Source organism: Onthophagus taurus, chromosome 2 (assembly GCF_036711975.1).
Source record: "Onthophagus taurus isolate NC chromosome 2, IU_Otau_3.0, whole genome shotgun sequence".
NCBI classification, from domain to species: domain Eukaryota; kingdom Metazoa; phylum Arthropoda; class Insecta; order Coleoptera; family Scarabaeidae; genus Onthophagus; species Onthophagus taurus.
Genome location: NC_091967.1, coordinates 27,423,117 through 27,444,667, shown reverse-complemented (window position 1 = coordinate 27,444,667; position 21,551 = coordinate 27,423,117). Strand labels below are relative to the sequence as shown.

At 33.1% G+C, this 21,551-nt stretch overlaps 1 protein-coding gene and 1 long non-coding RNA gene across 2 annotated transcripts in view; one reads left to right on the top strand and one right to left on the bottom strand.

Moving 5' to 3' along the window:
- LOC111420766 (leucine-rich repeat-containing protein 15) overlaps nt 1-21,551 on the bottom strand; it is a 173,223-nt gene that overhangs the window by 92,941 nt on the left and 58,731 nt on the right. The gene's annotated exons all lie outside the window — the stretch shown is intronic.
- LOC111420781 (uncharacterized) lies at nt 4,272-6,374 on the top strand. The gene is made up of 3 exons (XR_002707125.2): nt 4,272-4,556; nt 5,712-5,905; nt 5,954-6,374. It is a non-coding gene; the product is annotated as an uncharacterized lncRNA (long non-coding RNA).

Here is a 21,551-nt window from a genome sequence, read left to right as displayed (position 1 = left end):
CAAATTTGAATAATTGACTTTAGTTTGTGAAGTTGATATAAACAGCTGATCGTGTTTTGGAGGTTATCATTCTCGTGTGCTTTCGGTATTATGCGTTGTTTTCGAAAATCTCTTTTATAATGGAATTCCTATATGAATATTTATTAGACAGCGATGAAGATGAGAATATTGTCCAACTCTTAAATTATAAAAGAAAGACAAAAGCACTTTGAGGATTTGGATAACCACGATTTTTTTGTTAGATTTCGATTAAAAAAGGATACAGTTTTGTCAATCTTGGTTAAAATTGAGACGAGATTATGTATTAGATTATAGATTATATTATTATTTTTTTTAATTATTAGATTATTATTTATTTTCTATAATATTTTTATATTCGTTTGCCAAATCTATCAGCAAGTTCTTTTCTGCTGCACTAAAATTTGATTCTCTTTTTCTTTCTCAATTATAAGCTTAATTTATTTTTGACGTTATATTTTGATTTTATTGTCCTTTCTTTTCACCAAGCAACCAAACTTGGCGCTCATTTTTTGACAATATCTAATAGGTAAACCCTTAACCAGTACTTCAATCTGGTGGGTATCCAAATGTCATATTTACCTATAAGATGACCCTAAACTACAGGTAGATAAACGATTCGTCGACGTTATCTGTCAGCTACAATTTTAATTGACAGATAAATCGTCTTAACTAGATATTGATAAACCGGCCCTAAAAGTTGTAAAGCGAATAAAAAAACTCGTTATCCACGACAATGTTTGAATATTTCAGCTGGGTCAAGGTTAGAGTACAATGGTGTGTCATTATCAGTCAAGGAAGGGATTTTCTACTACAATTAGTCTTTACTATAAGTACTACTAATAATGTAGGATTCACTCAAACGTAATATCATTTAATGCTTATTTAACTAATTTACCTAGTTACTAGAAAATAAGCATAAGGTGACAAGAGTTGTCGTACGAAATGAATCACGGGAATTTTCCAAACGAAAATCGTAAAACGACGGAGGTAACAAAACCGCTCGTGCAAGAGGGTTGTCTCATACGCGAGGAATGAGATCCAAAAATGTATGGTATAATCATTTTATGTTAGTCAGTCGAAAATTAGAAACTCTTATTATTCACTTATTTTTTTAAATTAATTTTAAAATCGTTATTCTTTCCTTTTATACGAATTTAATAGAAATATAAATGAGAAATTTTATTAAGGCATTATTTTTAGGTCTTTAAATAATAATCGAAGTTAAATTAGTTAGTTTCTTTTTTAAATATCGGTACTACAACTGTTTCTCTCCAATTCTTTCTATAACAAGTGTATAACCTTAACTGTAACTAATATTTCTCCGTAGATATTGAATGCCATTCAGTTGCTAAAAAAGTTGGTAAATTATTTTGGAGGAAATACAAATATCATACAAATGTATGAATTTTTTAAATAGCGTGTTTTTTTGCAGAAAAACAGGCAATAATATTTTTTATGAAAAGAAAAAGGCAAGTTCTTTTTTTAGAAAAGGTGTGTCAAACTTAATAGACATAAATTTTTTCAACCTTAACTCAATCAAACTAATATTTTTTTCGCAAAACTAATGACTTCTGTTGTTTGATTTGTGAGTTGTATTATTATTATTATTGCTGCCGGGCTGAGGGGAGCGGCCCCTCTCGTTACCGCGACCTATAAGATCTATTGTAACTTTAGCCTTGCAAAAAGGTAAGTTGTATAGTAGCATGCTTCATAAGGAATACATTATTAAAAAAATCACTGTTAAATTGCGAACATTTCTCACTGTAGTACCTAAATTTATGATGTACGGGAGCGATTTTTAACATTTTCAAATGAGGCGTTGAGAATAGAAAGGGTGAATTCAACAAAGTATGATTTTGAGAAAACCCTGTTTTTAATATTTTGCATAAGGGCGGACTCAATAAAATAAATCTTTCTTGATAATATTTTTTTTTAGTTATGACGTAAAAACTCAAATCCGACATTTTCAGTTTTTTAATAAACTGCCTAATGTTATTTAATAGTTTTTAATACTTTAATATTTTCTATCATTACCTATTACTTTTCGCCAAAGATAGATTGTTTTATTTAATTAAAAAAAGATTACTTTATTTTTATTTGATTCAATATAACAAAGAAATTTATTTATTATTCATATTATTTGTTTCTGAAGGATATTGAAGTTTTTCACCAAATCCTGTATGAGACGAACGACTTGAAAAGGTTTTTTTCTTCGACATTTTTGTATGAAATAGACGTAATGGCCTTACTTCTTTTTCAATGTGTCGAAAATCCCGGTCACAAGGTAAAAAGGAATGACCAGGAACCATAAAATAATGTCCAATTTCTGTAAACCTGTTCGTGTGAATGAAGGCTAAATTGAAGAGAACCATGTCAATGTTTTTATTCTGTCCTAGACAAGTATCGCAGAACATTACAACCTTTTTAATATTCTCGCCAATATTAGCTAAATAATTAAACAGGCAGCTCCCTATTTCACAAGATCCACACTTAGCGGTACTTTCATCACACACATACATTGTTGATTGTCTCATCTTAATATTGTGGACACAGAAATTGTAAGTCCACAACTTTCTTTTGTAATACTGAATTCCAGTTGTAAGTTTTGAGGTAGGTAATGCTTGTTGAAGATCGAAAGCTATTGCGAAAAGACTCTCATCAGCATTATTTGTATAGGTACTCATTAGGGTATGAGGAAATTTGGCCTGAGTTAAATGCGTTCTTTTTTCGCTCAAGGCTTGCTATTTCTTCAGTATTTTGCCGTTCATTCATCTTCAAGTTCTTGAGCATAACCTCTGTTTTATCACAAAAATTGTAAATGTCGCTTCCTGGTGGTTGAAATCCGATATTAAAGTCGTGGTTGAAGACGGAGCGGTAATAATGGTCAGCAGTACATTGATAGCTTGGGTAATTTTCTTTAAGCCAGTCGACGTATAATAAATACAGGGAATGTATATTGAGTTCCACAGGGAAGTACTTTCGGTGAGGACTTTTTGCTCGGCTGTAGTGGCTAGAGCCTGTCGGTAAGGAGGAAGTGTGTTCCAATACTTTAGATCGACTATCGGAACTTGTTTTCGTCCCTGGTTCCTTCTTTCCTCTTAGATCGGATTGAACAGTTCCACATGATCGTGTTTTATCCAAAACCACCCGAACACGTTTCTCACTAATACAGTGAATACTGTATAATGCTCTACGGCAAATATGGTATGTTTGGTTCTTACAGATGACAGAGTAAGAAATACGTCTTAACGTTCTGCTTGGGCGGTTTTTAACATAGGATCTTTTTACATCTATACTTTTAACAATTTTTGATAGATAAACGTTCTGCAAGTCGTAATTTCCCATCTTCCAAAATTCATCAAAGATATTATGAATGTTCTCTGCACCTACGTACTCAAAACATCCACAGTCACAAGGAGGGCCAAGTTGATGAGCAGGAACTGGTTTCTTTGTACTTCTGGACGTGTAAGGCTGACCTTCATTCCGCTTCTTTTTGTTGATACTTGATTTCCACATATCGGCATTTTTTGATCTTTTTCGCGGATAACCGTCGACTACATTATATTCTGCATTTGCCATAATGCGCAGTAAATAAAAAGAAATGTTTCACAACTTATTTTCTAACAGTAAAACTGTATAAACAATTATAACACTATAACTATCCATACGTATAACTATTCTATCTATACGTTGTTTGACAGCTACCAGTCAACTAAATTAAATAAAAATATGGCCTTCGTGCAGAAAGTAAACACGTGTTGGCTGTTGAGTTAGCCGTTTGTACTTTGTACTCTCAGCCGTATTGCTTAAAATCGAACATCGGTTTTGCTTGATATTCGATTTTCGAAGGGAAAGAAGGGCAAACTTAACATAATTGTTACATAGAACGATTCGTCATCATTCAAATTAATGAAAAATGAAAAAAAAAATTGTTGGTCCGATGTTGAGTTCGTCCTTTCTATTCTCAGCGCCTCAAATATATCTTTTAATATATCTTTTGCCATTTAACTAAGAGACATGGAATATTTACCAGAACAGGTAAATATTGAACACGTTGAATCACTCTGCATAAAGTAGTTCCGTCTTTCATTTTTAAATTCTTTAAAATAACTCGTGTTGTTAGCAACAAAAATTCTTGACGCGATGATGATGCCGCTATCTACTCAGCCTCAGCTGTCGACAAAGCCACACAACGTTGCTGTGAAAACCATGAAATAGTGTTTTTTCCATAAAATACAATATATCCACTGACACTTTTTCTATCATATTTATCTCCAGCCCAATCAGCATCTGTATATCCAATTACTTCTTCTGATAATTTCGTGTATTTTATTTCTTTCTCTTTCGTCTCTTTTAGGTATATCAATATTCTTTTAGCTGCCTTCCATGATCCCTCACATCAGAGGGATCCAGACATCTACTCAACAGTGATGTAGAAAACATAATATCTGGCCTTGAAACTATTACCAGATACATCAAACATCCGATTAACTTGCGATGTGGTACATTATCGAAATTATTTCCATCGAATAAAGGTAAACTACCCTTGGTGTTCTCCATTTTGTAACTATTTTTTTTTCGTATAAAAGTTTTAACTTAACTATTCTTTCTACGACTCCGTGCCTGGGCCCATAATCTGTTGTTAGGTCTTTAAATAATAAATAACCGGTGCCTTCGAAGTTAAATTAGTTTGTTTCTTTATTAAATATCGGTACTACCGCAGTATAACTCTTTCTCTAACAAGGATAAAATCTTAACACACTTGGTTGGCTACGTTCTTGAGTTAGTTTAGCACCAACAATAAAAAGTCCCAACAAGGCAATATATAATAATACTACTTTTCATTTGTAGAAAAGGATTAATTAAATTTAGAATAAGTTGATGTAATATACTATTTTGTTATTGCAAGATTATTGACAACATTTGACATATGAAGTGTTACTTGAATATGTATGTTGTAGTAGACCAGAGTTATTGATGTGTAATAATTGCTGATGGCGTTGATTGGGATCATTTCTCATAACGAATGCCAGCTTGGATTTAAACTAACTTTGTTAATTTTCTAACGAACTGTGAACGAGAAAAAGTGTCTATGAAAATGTTAGGGACAAATTATTAGGACAAATGGTATAGATAGAAGATATGTATGTAGACTATGTACACAAACTTTTTACTTCTTACCATCTTCTTACATAAAAAATCAAAATAATAATATATTATATAATATAATATTACTATTCGTTTTAATATTTATTCGGAAATTTTCCATGGGAATACCGTGTCCATGGACGTCGAAAGCCGAAAGGGGGAGGGGTCAATAATAAAATGCAGAAGAAATAAGAAATTTTCATTATTTTCACTTAATCTGAAAAAGCAAAAACTATTTTTTTTGTAATATCTTATAGATTTTTGCAAGATTTAGTATACTTGGGGATTCAAAAATGATTTTGATACCGAATTGAAGCCAAAGTTATCCTTTTTAAGAATTTATATAGATATTAATATGTTTATAATTGAATTTATGAGAAATTAAATAAAATATCGAACATTGCTTTATTCCAGAATATTTTAAAAAAATCGATAAGATTCAAAATCACAATAATACTTGGAGTCCCAAAAATATTTTTGATTTTAAATATTCAATATTTTTGACTAATTTAATTCAATTTATTTATGATTAATTGTTTCAGGTGTGTGAAAAATGTGAAACTAGAAAATACCCAGTAGATGATCTCTTTTGGAGTGAGATTTCAGTTGCCTCTGTTTCCATCCCATTTTTTAGAAGGTCGTTTAGTTCTTAGATGCGTAGCCGCGATTTTAGATATTTAGCAAACCCACACGGAAATGAGGCTCGACAATACAAAAGATCCTATTCCGGAAAGAGGTAAGTCATTTCAAGTTTTATCGGCCAATATTAATTAAAATTTTTCAGTTACATTTCCGCACAACTCTTCCGTAGCGTTCTAATCGTCAAAGACTTTTGTATCGATAATTGTGTTGTTAGCCTTAATATTCAGATAAATGAAGTTTGCCAAAAAAATATTAATTTTTCGTTATTGTTTCTTTTATATTAGAGGATAATGTTAAATATAAGTAATCAAAAAATTATAAAATTGAGAAGTATGTAAGTTTGTATTATACGATTATAAAGCGAAATAATTAATAATAATTGTGATGTAAAAAAATATCAGAGACTATACGACTAGTCAAAATAAAAAAATAAACGATGTTTTTAGTATGTTTTATGTTTATAGGTTTTGAAAAAATAAAAAAGAACGTACTTAGAACGGTACTTTTCGCCAATTATGTACTACATTTAGTGCACTTTCGGAGTAATAAATGTTTAATTTTCATGTCAGGGTCTTTTATTTTTACCCTTAACCCCAGAAGCGGTTAATATATTGCGATGAACAAATTTAGTCTTTTCGATGTATACTTAGCATGCACAGTTGCTGATCAGTCGTTGTAAATCTACGCAAAGTTTCGCTTTCACACTCCTCAACATTCCAACATTTCTTTCAACAAAACATGTCGTTGATGGAGAATATATGTCAAAGAGAATTTAGACTTTGTCATCCAAAGTCCTTCTTTGCATTCACGTATGCTATAGTACTTTGGCAATTCGTATATTAGAGGTGCGGTGCGGTTTATTTTCTCCGCGACCTTCAAATACATAAAGTTTCTTACCCCTATACATTCAGGTAACAATAACAATCAAGTTTCAACTATATGCAGCTAATGCAGCAAGATTTTCTAAAGGTAAGATGTACTGATAAAAGATCCATACTCTGCAAGAATCGTTTCAGTTGATCCGTTTGGTAAAAGTACCACTTCCAAGCTACTATTAGTCTTTATGAACTTTATCTCAGACTTTATTGCAAGGTCCATATAGGAGATTAGTTATAATCTATATTTATATCAAACAGTCCATTTTATCAAAAGACTTATCTTCCAGATAAGTGATAGACTCTTAATTAACACTTGAGGGGAAAGCGAAACATAACTTTGTTAAACATCTATGGATAAAAGAATATTCAACCTGTTCAGACAACCTGCACGATGGATCGATTTGCTAATACCTCCATTTTTATCAACTTATGTGATGGACATTTCTAAAACCATTACACACTAGATGTGTCAGGACAGATGAGATATATTAAAAATTACCACAGGTGGTACCTTCTGTTACCACCTCCAATCTTTTTTAAGGCTAGCCAAAGCGCATTACTCGTTGTTGCGAAACTGGTTATAAGTTGCTATAAGATAAACAAAATCCTCTTCAAGTTTGGCGAGAATACCTTTGTGCTATACTTGTGCTGTAGGCGACAAGTTGCTTAAACATTTTTGTCTCACTTTACACTCTGTGAAATCTCAGTATAAGAATCTTCTAACATAAGGTGGAATCGCCGAGCACGGATTGTATTAGAAAAGCACCTCTGAATACCTCTGAATATTACCTACGAATATATGTATGCGAGTGATATAGCTATTTCAAACACATTTCAATGTCACAATAGTGACATGTGTTTGAAGCTATAGTATCTGTACAGAGAATTTGGCATTTATTATCAAGAATTCAGTCTACTACAATTACGTTCCAATTAATATATTTAGTGTGGTATACAGGATGGTCCATTTAACGTGAGACATGCGATTATCTCGAAAACGGTTCATTTTACATAAAAATGAACCAAATATGAGAAGTTGTTCTGTGTGAAGGGGGAAACCATATGCTATAACATTTTTTGACCTTGACCTTATTTTCAAGGTCATATGAAGGTCACGACCAAATTTTTAAATAGCAACCTATGTTTTTGATTGCAAAATGTGAATCTATGGATAAGAGTAAAATAATTAAAAAAAAAAAAATTACCGTGTGATTTTGCCAGTATGACGGGGAAACACCTTTTGTAGATAAAATCTAAATAATTTTTGTATTCAACCTCTTTCCAAAGGTATTTTCGACGAGCCAGGTTACCCGATGTACCTCTTCTGGATTTTTTTGTTGAGTATTCTTAAACAGAGTAGTGTGGTAGTATTTGCCGTACTATAGAGCTTTCGAAAAATTAGTACTGGGGATGATCTGCAAGGCGCTGAATAAGACGCTTTTTCTTTATTAACGTTAAGCTGTCGGATTTATTTTGTATCCTTCATCAGAACATTACAGTCTACAATAAAAATTCACTGAAACAACAAAATTGAGGTTAACCTCTAAAACTTACGAAAAGAACGCACAAACGGGTGTAAACAGCCCATCACAAATGGAGGTTTACCGAAAGCAAGGTATTGAATGAAGTCAAACTGAGTTAACATGTTAAAACTAAAATTTTAGAACGGACCGAACTAGAAGTCAACGTGAACAATGCAAGTCGGTGTGACATAACCTAGAAATCACGAAAAACCGCGGGAGTTTTCCACTCAATCCAGGACTGCCAACCAACAAAAACATGAAGGAAAGTAATGAAGGAAACTGTAAACCCAAGCGGTCAAACGGAAACTAACAAATACGTTAAGGAGACGAGATGTAAGGGGAAAAAAGAGACCCTAAAACGAAATTTCAGAGAAATCACCACTACGCACCATATCCTTCATAGAAAGTGTATACCTGTAAATAACACTGAGGTTTTGAATGTCTGTTCTTGAGTTAACGGACGCAACCTCTTGGTTTATGGAGACCATTTCAAGAAAAAGACATTTCTTGAATTTATTTTCTTGAAACAAGCTGGAGGTATCACCGAAATCAAATCTATGACCTGTATCAATGTAATGGTTGACTAGTGCCGATTTGTTAACTCGAAGATTTCTACAGTCAGCTTCCTGCTGCTGGACTCTTTTTTTTAAATATTGTGAAGTGGTCCCTACATATGAAGCACAGGGAATCTTATAAATAACATTAGATTTAAGATCTGTGGGGGTAGGGTCTTTCAAGTTAAAGAAGTGGCAACGAAGAGGTCTATAATTAAATTTTGCTTTCTTGGCATAGTCCGTGTGTAACAATTTGGTCAACTTAGGGGTAAGTTGAGGAATGAAGAGCAGAAGTGAGAAACTGGGTCTCTCTTCAGTTGTGGGGGGACTTGTTAGAGATGTGTCCAGTCTTCTGGGAATTGAATATAATAGTCTATTTACTAGTGGTCTACGAAAACCGTTGTTGCAGAACATATTGGTCAACGAATGAAGGTTTTTTCCACAAAACGGGGGTGACAAATCTTCCTGATTCTATCCCTCATGGCAACAACCGTATTAGTTTTTTGGTGTAACGGGTGATTAGAATAAAAGTTAATGTAATTGTAAGAATTGGTGATTAAATCATCCATCACTATCTGGGCCAATATCGGGCTGAAGGGATTGCCCATCGGAGTACCAAACAATGGTTGATAGAATTCTCTCTGAAAGGAGAATGTGGAAGACGTGAAAAGAAATTTGATAATCGCCATAAAGAGATTTTTTACTATGGGTGTGTGTGGAGCCACAAGGACCTATTCTCAACTGATAATGTGGGTAACTAAGTTCATAGGTATATTCGTAAACAGGGAAACCACGTCCAATGAAACCAAAACGTGGTCCAAAGGGAGCTTGATCTTGGTAACCTCCTCTATGAAGGTATAAGAGTCTTGTATGTTGAAAAAAGTCCAGTTGCTGAAGGCAACGGAGAGAATATACGACAAATACTTCGACAAGGCATACGTGGGTGAGCCAACAAAGGAGATGATTGGTCTGATAGGACAACCTTCTTTGTGCACCTTAGGAAGGCCATATAACTTCGGGATAACCCCATTATGGCAACTTAGGGTTTTTGCCATTCTAGTGTCGATGCAATGCAGCTCTTTCAAGTTCTGTATGAATTTATTATTTTTAATTTGTGTAGAGGTTGTAGGATCCTTGGAGGTACATGGACATGGTAATGGCAACTATGCATTGACCCTTGTCAGTCGGTGTGATGATGACCGGATCTGAGGGATCACAATTCTTCAAAAACCTGGAAGTCTCTCTTTCTATACTCAATATAAATTTATCTGTTTGGGAGAAGGAAGTGGCATCTCTAACTAAGTTGGTAAGTATATTTGTGATGCCTCCTCTTACTAAATCGGGGTCGGAGAACTTAGATACCTCTATCGTTTGTTCGATGTCACCTATGAGGCAAGGAACGGAAAGATGTTTGGGTTTAACCTTCGGTCCCAATAAAAGGAGCAACTTTACATTGGTGGGTGGTTCAACATTCGTGAGGTTAACAAAACCAATTATCATTGTTATTACACACATTTATGGGGGATTTTTATTTCAAATTATTGAATTTTTTAGTGTTAACGTTCTTAACTTTATTAAATATTTGAATTTTCTGTTAAGTCTATTATTGAATTCCCTTAACAACTTGGGGGGTAACAATTGCTGGAGTTTAACATTATTCTTGTCTATCGAGCGTCTAATAGATTTTACGATCCTGAAGGTAACTTTAATTTCAAAACAATACCTTAGTATGTTTAAAAATTGTTGAAAATGTTTAAAAATTCATAAATCTTATTTGTTCTTGCTACATTATAAACGTTAGTTAATTGTTTCTGAAGAAGTTTAAATTTTGTTCAAAAGATGTTTTGCCGTTGTACTGGCAAAACCACACAGTAAAATTTTTTTATTTTTTTTTAATTACTTTATTTTTATCCACAGATTCAGGTTTTACAGTAAAATATATAGGGTGCCATTTAAAAAATTGGTCGTGACTTTCATATAACCTTGAGAATAAGGTCAAGGTCAAAAAATGTTATCGTCACATGGTTTCCCCCTTCGCACAGAACAAATTTCATTTGGTTCATTTTTATGTAAAATGATCCGTTTTCGAGATAATCGCTTGTCTCACGTTAAATGGACCACCCTGTATACCACACTAAATATATTAATTGGAACGTGATTGTAGTAGACTGAATTCTTGATAATAAATTCCAAATCCTTTGTACAGATACTATAGCTTCAAACACATGTCACTATTGTGACAGTAATATTAAATAGCTATATCACTGGCATATATTCGTAGGTGATATTCAGAGGTGTTCAGAGGTATTCAGAGGTGATTTTCTAATACAATCCGTGCTCGGCGATTCCATCTTAGAAGATTCTTATACTGAGATCTCACAGAGTGTAGAGTGAGACAAAAAAAATAAATCAACCTTTTTCAAAATGTAATTAAAACGATTTAATTAATCGTAAAATAGTACTAAAATTCATCTTCATTTTTGAAATCACATTGATTAAAATTTATAAAGTTACCTTTATACATCGATTTAATGCTCAAAATGATGACCATTCACTTCTAAGCATTTCTGAATTCTCATTGAAAACGTTATCTTCACATTACCAAGCATTTCTTCAGTTATTGATTCGCAAGCTGCTCTGATACGGTTTTTCAGATGGTTTGGTATTGTTGGAACCTGGTTGTAAACTTTCTCTTTGAGGTAACCCCAAAGAAAGAAATGGGGAGAAGTTAAGTCGGGTGATCTAGCTGGCCAATTCACCGGTCCATTACGTCCTATCCATTTTCAGGAAACATTTCGTCTAAAACTTCTCTTGCGGCTAGAACATAATGAGATGGAGATCCATCATGCTGATACCATAGCGCAAATATTCGCTCCAGAGTAAGGTCTTCCAACAAAACCGGCAAATCGTTCAACAAAAAATTCTGATACTTTCTGCCATTCAAATTGCCATAAATATAAAAAGGTCCAATTATTTAATTGCCAACAATGCCACACCAGATATTAACTGACCAAGGTTTTTGATGATCAACTTGTCTAGCCAACGAGGATTTTCATGTGACCAGTAGTGCACGTTATGACGATTTACTTGGCCGTGATTGGTGAAACAGGATTCGTCGGAAAATAGTACATTGAAGAAAAAATTTTCATTCAATCTTAATTTTTCCATAGCCCAATACAAAATTGCACACGATTTTCGAAATCATCGCTATGTAATTGTTGGTGTACAGAGACATGATACGGATGAAACTTATTAAGTTTCAAAATCTGATGTACAGGATTGGGACCAATTTTGATGTCCGCATAGGCTATCTCCGAAACTAAAAGAGATACATATCTCGTTTTTCGAGAAAATGCTAATGCCGAAAACTCCGAACAGCTATCGTCTTTTGTTTTCGCCCTATCGGCAAAAAGTGAAAATTTGCAAAAACGACAATCGCGAATATCTCCCTTATTATCAAATATGGAGTATTATAAATAAAACATTATATGGGCAACTTTTTACGAATAATTCTGTGGCGGAGGAAGAATTTTTTTCCCATCTTTTATTTTCGAGATTTTAGACGTAACTTTATTTTTTTAAATGTAAACCATAGTTGGCTATGACCTAAAATAATTTGTTATTTTCTTCTGATAACAAATATATATAGTATATTTCTTATAGTTATTGAATAATTAACAAAAATTCATTTTGTTCTACCTAAAACTAATGTATGTATTTAAAAGTTAATGTTGCTATGGTGATAACCATACATACATACTATGATGGAACATAATGTATCAATTTTTTTTGTTCTTTCTGAAACTATTGTATGTATTTAAAACTTAACTGTTGTTATGTTGATAACCATACCATGATGGATTGTTTCCAATTATTGCCAAAGTTTGTAGCAGTATTTAAAAATTCACTAACAACTCTGGCATTATGTGCTGGTGCTCCGTCATATTGAAAATATATCATTTGAGACATATTTAATGGCAAATTGTCGACCAAAGGCTCAATGTGCTGCCTTAATACATTGAGGTATTTACCTTAGTTTAAGTTTTTATGGTAAATACTGTATGCTAAAATTCTATTATCTAAAAGGGCACACCATACATTGAACCCTAATCTTCTTTGAACACTCAGACACTTCATCCGTCCATATGACATTTTGAACAAACAGCAGATTATTTAATTTTTCTAAATATCATCTACAAAATTCTAATCTTAGATTGACATCTCCTGCACGTAAATAATGAGTTAGCCCCGCTTTGTATGGTTTATACTTATTTTTCTTTCACCTTCGGGAGCAGCGGCTTTTGGGTCAGACGTCTTGTTCAATTTCTCTGCAAGATGTTGATGGATTTATCGCAAGTGAAGCCAACACATTGACTTCATCCTCTTGCCGGTCATTTCGGTATGTTTTTGTATGTGGTTTGGGGAAGGACCAAAAATCTATTAAATTTTCTGCTAACCGGCTGAAGGTTCTTACGTGCAGTAAGGTCTTCTTTCTGGGTACCTTGTGAAATATAATTCCGCGGCTAACGTCACATTCTTGTCTGATAACTTGATAACATATAGCATTCCATCATGTTACAGTTTTCATAATTTTCGAAATTCATTGTAAAGTTTTATTCAGTTTTGTTATCCATACTTTGACACTTAACATGCTGGTGCTTCGTACCAGCACATAATGCCAGAGTTGTTATCGAATTTTTAAATACAAACTTAAGCAATTATTTGATACATTATGTGCCATCATAGTATGTATGGTCATCACCATAGCAACATAACTTTTAAATACATACATTAGTTTTAGATAGAACAAAATGAATTTTTGTTAATTATTCAATAATTATAAGAAATATACCCCACAAACTATATATATTTGTTATCAGAACAAAATAACAAATTATTTTAGGTAATGGCCAACTATGGTTTACATTTAAAAAAATAAAGTTACGTCTAAAATCTCGAAAATAAAAGATGGGAAAAAAATTCTACCTACGCCACTGAATTCTTCGTAAAAAGTTGCCCATATAATGTTTTATTTATAATACTCCATCTTTAATAATAAGTGAGATATTCACGAATGTCTTTTTCGCAAAATTTTCAGTTTTTGCCGATAGGGCGAAAACAAAAGACGATAGCTGTTCGGAGTTTTCGGCATTAGCATTTTCTTGAAAAACGAGATCATGACATGTAAGCTACTTTTTTTCTATCTCTTTTAGTTTCGGAGATAGTCTATGCGGACATCGAAATTGGGACACCATCTTTTGACAATTGACGGCATCTTATATGAGGATTAACATCTACAGCTGCTAAAACAGCTATTTGATTCTGTTCATTCGTAACTCATCTTGCACGTGTTCGTTTTTTTCCTCCACATTACCACATTCCAGAAACTTTGTAACTATTCGATATAAAGTTTTAGGACAAGGCGCTCTTTCTCAAGGAAATTTTCGAACATAAATGCGATGGACCTCAGCGAAATTTTCACGACTTTCACCGTAAGCTAACACCATCTGAATTTTCTGTGGAGAAGAGAAGTGCTCCATTTTTGCTTTGATAACACTGATTTTTTCGTTTGAAATTTTTATCCCACCTGCAAGTTAGCGCACATCCAAACAAGGTTTAGAACAGGATTTATTCGGATTTATAAACTATAAAAAAAATTTTTTAATCAATCAGACGATTTCAAAAGTTAAGAAGAATTTTAATATTATTTTACGATTAATTAAATCGTTTTTTTTATTAATCAATTTTTTTTAATTATATTTTGAAACATGTTATTTTATTTTTGTTTTTGTTGATATCTTCACAACAGAAGTTTAAGAAAAAAATTTTTTAAGCAAAAAGTAATCAATTGAAAGTAAAAAACGCAAGGAAATTCTTGGCTTAAACGATGTATTTTTTATATATAAATTCGGTGCGACACGTGTTTCGTCTTTTACGACATCAACAGGCACGACTACAAAATAAATAACAAGAGAAGAGACCGTTAGAGGTTATAATATTAAAGTTAATTTAAAAACTAATTAATATTTGTTAATATTTACCGTCAGCGGTTCAAGATGTTACAAGAAGTGAGATACAAATTTCAAAAAGCATTACAGGAGAAGAAGTCAATGTCGAAGTTCTCTTTACATAAAAACCCTAGGTTATAAATCTTGATAAACTTTGTGATATTCGTTGTATTAGCTAAATGAATGTAAAAATAAAGTTTATAAGTTCCAAATAATAATAAAGGAAGATATGAAAAAATTTACCTTCGTGCTAAACACGTGATTTGTAAATTACACGTTGTTTCCAAGTAGCTACTCTTCGAGTTGATTAAGCTAAAAAGTTTTTTATATCATAATTGAAAAAACAATCGAAAAATGAGCCGAAAAACGTTAATATTTAAATTTTGAATTTTGAAAAATTAAAAAGAATTAACAAAATAAAACTTTGTATTGAGTCAAACCTTTACATGACGGCGGTTTTAGGTGGACTGCTGAAGCGTAGTTGAATTAGTTGAATTACGAGTTTTTGAAAGAAAAACCGTTAAAAGCGTGGGATTATTGAATTTCAATATAGAGGGCTATAATTATTTATACAGTGGAAAAATGTCAACGGAACTAATTTACATCATCTTTATGAAAAATCTATTGGTGTTAACATCACAAAAATCGTTAAGCAATGTGTTAGGGTTGTCGTTTTTGTATTTAATAATAAAAAAATCCTCAAACAGGTCCAGCTGTCTTGATTTATTAATATTTTTGAGCATTGTTATATTATTAATGTTAATGGAGTGTTGGGATTGTTGTAAATGTTTAAAAACGTTGGATGTTATTTTAGTTTTATGTTCTTTAAATCTGGCCTTTAGATTTCTTCCCGTTTGACCCACGTATCTACACTCGCGATCCCCACATTGTATGAGATAAACACCACTTTTTTCCAAGTCATTAAATCTGTGTTTATTATTGGAAATGATTTTACCTGGAATTTGCTTAAATTTTTATTAAGTTTGTGTAGGTTATGATTATATGTTAAAGTAATGTATTGTTTGTGAGATTGGTAGTTAGGGTAAATCAATTTTTTAATGTTGTTGTTGTGAATGTTGTTTATGATATTTTGTAAGTAAGTTATTTTATATCCATTGTTAACACCTATTTTTACAATATTGTTAAGTTCTTTATTAAAATTAATTTGATCCAGTGGAGTGTTGTATAGTCTATTAAAAAGAAAATTGAAAGCAGCTTTTTTGAGTGATTCGCAATTGTATGAGTTATATGGAATAATGCAATCTGTAGCTGTGGCTTTTCTGTATATGTCAAAATTGATAGAAAATTGATACGATTATTAATTGTTGTTTAAGTCTTTGAAAGAAAAAAGTATATGTGTCATCTGAAAAAATAAAAATGACGTCAGAAGGGCCTTTAGGCAAACCTGAAAAAAATTCTGTTCATGTGTACAATGTGTCCCCCTTCTCACCAAAAAATGTTTACTTGAAACTTTTTTCGATTCGAGTTTTTTGTTTTTGAGATATAAGCATATGTCATTTTAAATGAAACACCCGGTATAAACTTTGGTGTTAACCATCGCATATAATTATTCAAAGATTGTAGGTAAATTTGACTATAATGGGAATATTGTTGATCAACTGTAGGACATTGTAAATGGTTTTGAGGATGAACATGTCTCAATAAATCCTCAACCTTACCAAATTGTTAGATGTTTACTAAGGTTGTGTTGATTGTTAAAAAAGTCGAAAATTGTTAATTAATTTATTGTTTTCTATATTATTTATATACTTTCTATATGCAAGAAAGTAAAATTGTGACAAATAAATTTATCTCCTCTGAGCAAACCTATAGTTTGACATATCACGGCTTCAACGTACAAAAATCCCGATAAACTGTTTGCTCACCAACAGTAGTTTCTATTCAAATCAAAACACACACACAAACACAATTTCTGGTTGTGTTTTCTTCGTCGTACTTCCACCCGCAACACGGTCATCGATTTTTGTCCGATAAACGGCAAGCTTAGCGTGTGCCGTTGCCACGACTCCCTGAGAACAGTACAATGGAGGCAAAAATAAACTGAATTGCGCGCGTTTGGGATGAGAGTAGAGCCAAACGCCCGGTACGTGACAGTTGTACAAACGTCCTTAGATCAATATTTGCATGTGCGTTTGTGCCTGTGTTAACTGACCGCACAGTTGGTTCAGAACGTGCGAACTGCAGACTTTCAATGTTGGTAATACTGCTGATGCAGACATTGGCAGTTTCCACTCTCTTAATATAGTAACCAATGTTTTCGTTAATATAATAAGTCGTTGTAATCATAAATTCATAATCTTTAGTAATAGTTATTTATATTACAAGTGGGCTAGAAACATAAGTACAGTACGAGTGTGGAGAATTGCACGACGAGGTCGTAGACCGAGTCGTGTAATCACACGAGTACTGTAATTATGCTCTAACCCACGTGTGATATACAGCATTTTATCTACGATTGCTAAAAATTACTAAAAAATCTATTTCTTTAGAAAAGTCTATTTGACATTTATAAAAATATTTTGAAATGATTGTTGACAATTTTGAATTGTCAGTGTCAACAACATGTTTACTCATCTGGAATAAGTGTTTGGAAATGTAAAAACATAACAATTAATGTTTATAATAAATAGTATTGTTTCTTTGTAAGTACTTTTGTAGATAGCACTTTTTCTTTTGTATTGTTGCTCGTTTCAATAAATTAAGTCTGTTCTGATTAGGCTAAAAATGCGTTACGTAATGAAACCAGTGCGGTAATGAACTTCATTACGTAACTCAAATCACCTCAAATGAGTGCGCTAATGATGACTTATCCAAGCAGTCGTAGATAAAGTTTATATTATTATTATACAACACCACTTTAGTAGCATAGAAATCGGTTCATTATATTTATAGATTGAGGTCATAAATATCAAAAATTATGTAGCGTATAGACCATGACTGTATATTTGTGTAATGTGCTTTCTGGGTATATTTTTACGATTGTATGCTCGCAGAAACTATATTACGTAAACTGCTCAACGTCGCCGTCATGGTCATAAAACTCAAGTACCAGCTAGGAAAAATAAATGCCTTAGATTTTCTCGTTAAAGGAAAATTCGTATTATACCGGATATGACGTTGCATTTTAGGAAATAAGAGAATAACTGCATCCGAGTTATAATTGATATTACGTTTTCTAGAATGGAAAATTAAAACGGCCGATGGTGGATAATTTTAGTTATATGCAACAGTTGTCTGATTCGAAAATACGAAGTATCGATTTTCAGCTATAACTAAAAGGTACGAAAAGAAAACTTGGAATATATCCTTTACAGTACAGATTACCGGGCTACGCTAGGCATATATGGTATTGTTACGTTTAAAAATATCTCCTCTGCACCGAATATATTTTCAGATCAATAGGCAGGGCGAACGTGTTGAAAAATACATCTCTCTAGAAAATAACGAATTCGTTGCTTGTTAACGATACGTTGTTTTTAGAAGAGAGCATCCAGTTTATAGTAAACGTCTAAATTAAATTAACTTCGCCACTGATGTTTGCAGGGCACGATTTTTTTATAAAAAAAATTACCTCTGGTCTTGTTATGCAAACCAGTTTTGGTTGTCAAGTAATTTTGTTTGTCAATTTTTGTAGCGGAATAATTTAAAATTATATATGTTTACAAACAAATTAATTTATAATTATGTCCATTTAGAAATATATAACAATAAGAATGGTTGACTGAATTACACCGAATTGTTTCCGTTTCTTTTACGAAAGAACAGAGCGGATCTGGTAAGCACGTCGGAATGTAGCCAATTCAATCATGTGGGAGTGCAACTTCACATCAAACACAAATGTAATAACATCAAGAGGAACGTAGTTAGTGATTGGTAATAGATGCTGTTATGATTTATCAACTATAATTAAACGACTCAACTGATCTCATCTCATTCTAATTATCATATTTGCTACAACTTTTACACTAATTAAATTAATAACTTTGCGTTTTTGATATTTTATTTGAATTTATAAAAAAAATTTGAAAATTATAAATTGACTCATCGCAAATTTATGCTTAAACTTTATGTTTAGAAAATATTAAGGTGTTACATAAAACCGTGCACTAAATGTGAAAAACATTTTCTAAAAATGATTCTGGTCCGAGTCTATTTCAAAAGAAACTACGTATAGCAAATATAGATTTTGTGAAACTTTGCGCTATATGGAATGACACAAAATAGAAATAGTATATCAAAATAGCGATCACTTGATTGCACAAACAAACTATTCCCTAACAATTACAAAAACCGTGTGTGATTGCTGTATTTTAATGATTACAGCCTTCAATATTCTTATATGATACAAATAAAACTCCGAAACCACATAAAATCGACAGGACATTTTTTGCTCTTTGCCGTAATATAAACCAGTAGTTTATTGGAGATTGAAAGTTTGGAGTTTCTCCCAATCAGTCAATACGACGTGACAACCGGTTTCAAATTGATTTGACGTTAATTACAGAGCCTCGACCGCAAGCGACCCCGGCTGATTATATTAGGAATGTTTGCTGTTTCATGCTGATTCTGTATGCTAAATTATTCCCTGATGATTTTTATGCCTTTCAGGTTGATTTGACCATAAAGTTTCTGTTCTGAATTTCGCAAAGCTCGTCCGTTTACACGTCGATACAGGTCGTTTCGTAAAGGCTTACAATTAAAATCACATCAACCGAAACACTATTAATTATGTTGGAAATGATTGTGTTCAAATGCTGCATATGATGACTGGTTTCGGGTTGACTTGATATTAATTATAAGCCTCAGCCGCAGACGATCTTGGCTTAATTATAGGCAAAACATTACATTTTCACGGTTCCTTACATTATATCAATTCGAACCTACATTTAACTCTTCACCACCTCGGCTTCTGCATGCCTCTGGACACCAAGCTCAATGTCATTAATGTATACAGGCGACGGGTCTGTTTTTGCAGTTTATTTGTATTATCAGCTTGTTTAACTTTATCCTCCATTTTTTTTTCCAGTCGAGTATTGCATTGCTGGCTGTTTGTGGTTTATCGGCGTATGCTGTGTCATCTGCAAGCGTAGTGCCATCCAACTCTTCGAGTATGTTACTGATATATAGCAGATATATGTATACATAGAGCACACTGCCGCTTTTATCTCTTTTAAGTCCGAGAATTCTTTATGTTTAACTCTAAAGAGCCTCTTTAGATTACGTATCAAGTCTTCATGCAAAACTTTGTCAGAGGCTTAATTTAGGAAGACTGCTGTGCAGGCTTTCTTTTCTTCTAAGCTAGCTCTTCTAAGCTCTTGGTCTATTGTTGAGTATTTTTGCCTGAATTCAAATTGATCATCTGGAATTAGGTTAATTAGGCTCTCTCAGTCTTTGGAGCAGTAATTTTGAAGATGTTTGATTGGTAACAGTGACATCGGTCTGTAAGATTAACGTCGTGAAGTTGTTTTCCTGGCTAGACATAATGACATACAACATGGTAATCTCTGCAATATTCCAGCATGCCAGTACGTGTGATAATCTAAGGACTGCGTTGAAAAGGAACCTTAGGATTTTTCGTGCGATGAGGTTGGTTCTTGCCACATCTGAAACTTTTTTAGTTATTACTGGTGTCACATTTTCTGTTCTGTGGTTCCCAAAATTGGCTTATCTTAATTGTTTTGCACTGAGTTGGGAGTAAAGATCACATTATATCGGCAGACTGAACGGAGTTCATGACAAAGTTCTCTTCAACTTCCATAAAGTTGAAAGATACTTTCCTGGTGATAAAGAAGTCTAGTAAGTGGGGAGTTTTCTCGATATCACTAGGGCTAGTATGTCGGCCTTCCTGTTAAGTGGTGGTTGCAGTTCCTCTTTTAGATTGCTTTCCTTAATTTTTTTTCTTTGGTCATGGTTAGCCTAAGCCCTAATCTACGTGTTTGACGTTGTACTTTAAGCATATATTCAGCAATAGATCCTTCTCCTAAATGTGTAAGAAGAGTTACGTTTTCTTCTCAACATTTGTTTTGATGACTTAATTCTGATTACTGTCTAGTAAGTGGGGAGTTTTCTCGATATCACTAGGGCTAGTATGTCGGCCTTCCTGTTAAGTGGTGGTTGCAGTTCCTCTTTTAGATTGCTTTCCTTAATTTTTTTCTTTGGTCATGGTTAGCCTAAGCCCTAATCTACATGTTTGGCGTTGTACTTTAAGCATATATGCAGCAATAGATCCTTCTCCTAAATGTGTAAGGAGAGTTACGTTTTCTTCTCAACATTTGTTTTGATGACTTAAGTCTGATTACTGTTAGTTGGATGTCATTTTTTTGCAGATGGGATCCTTTGAAGCGGTTTATCGTTTGTTTCAAAACAATTACACTATACCTTAGGTTTAATTGTCAGGTTGAGTGGTGTGGTATGTTTTATAACCTTTTATTTTAAGGTAAGCTTGACTTTTCTTGTGTGTCTCGAAAATGAGGTAGGTACTATGTACTATGTACTAGGTATTCAAGATGACGTCAAGGTTAAGTTTTTTGTTTAGAGTGTTTTTATGATTCATAATCATTGTATTTTGACGTATAGTACCTAACCACCGTAACCAGTATCACTAGCTTGTAATTTGCTGAGTCTTGCACTGATTCGATCTAATATCTCCATCATGCATCATAGATGGTTCAGGTGTCTATGGGACAGGTGCTTTGCTGTGCATACTCTGGGCATAAGATGGTGCTTGGCAGTAACTTTCTTGATCTTAGCATTATC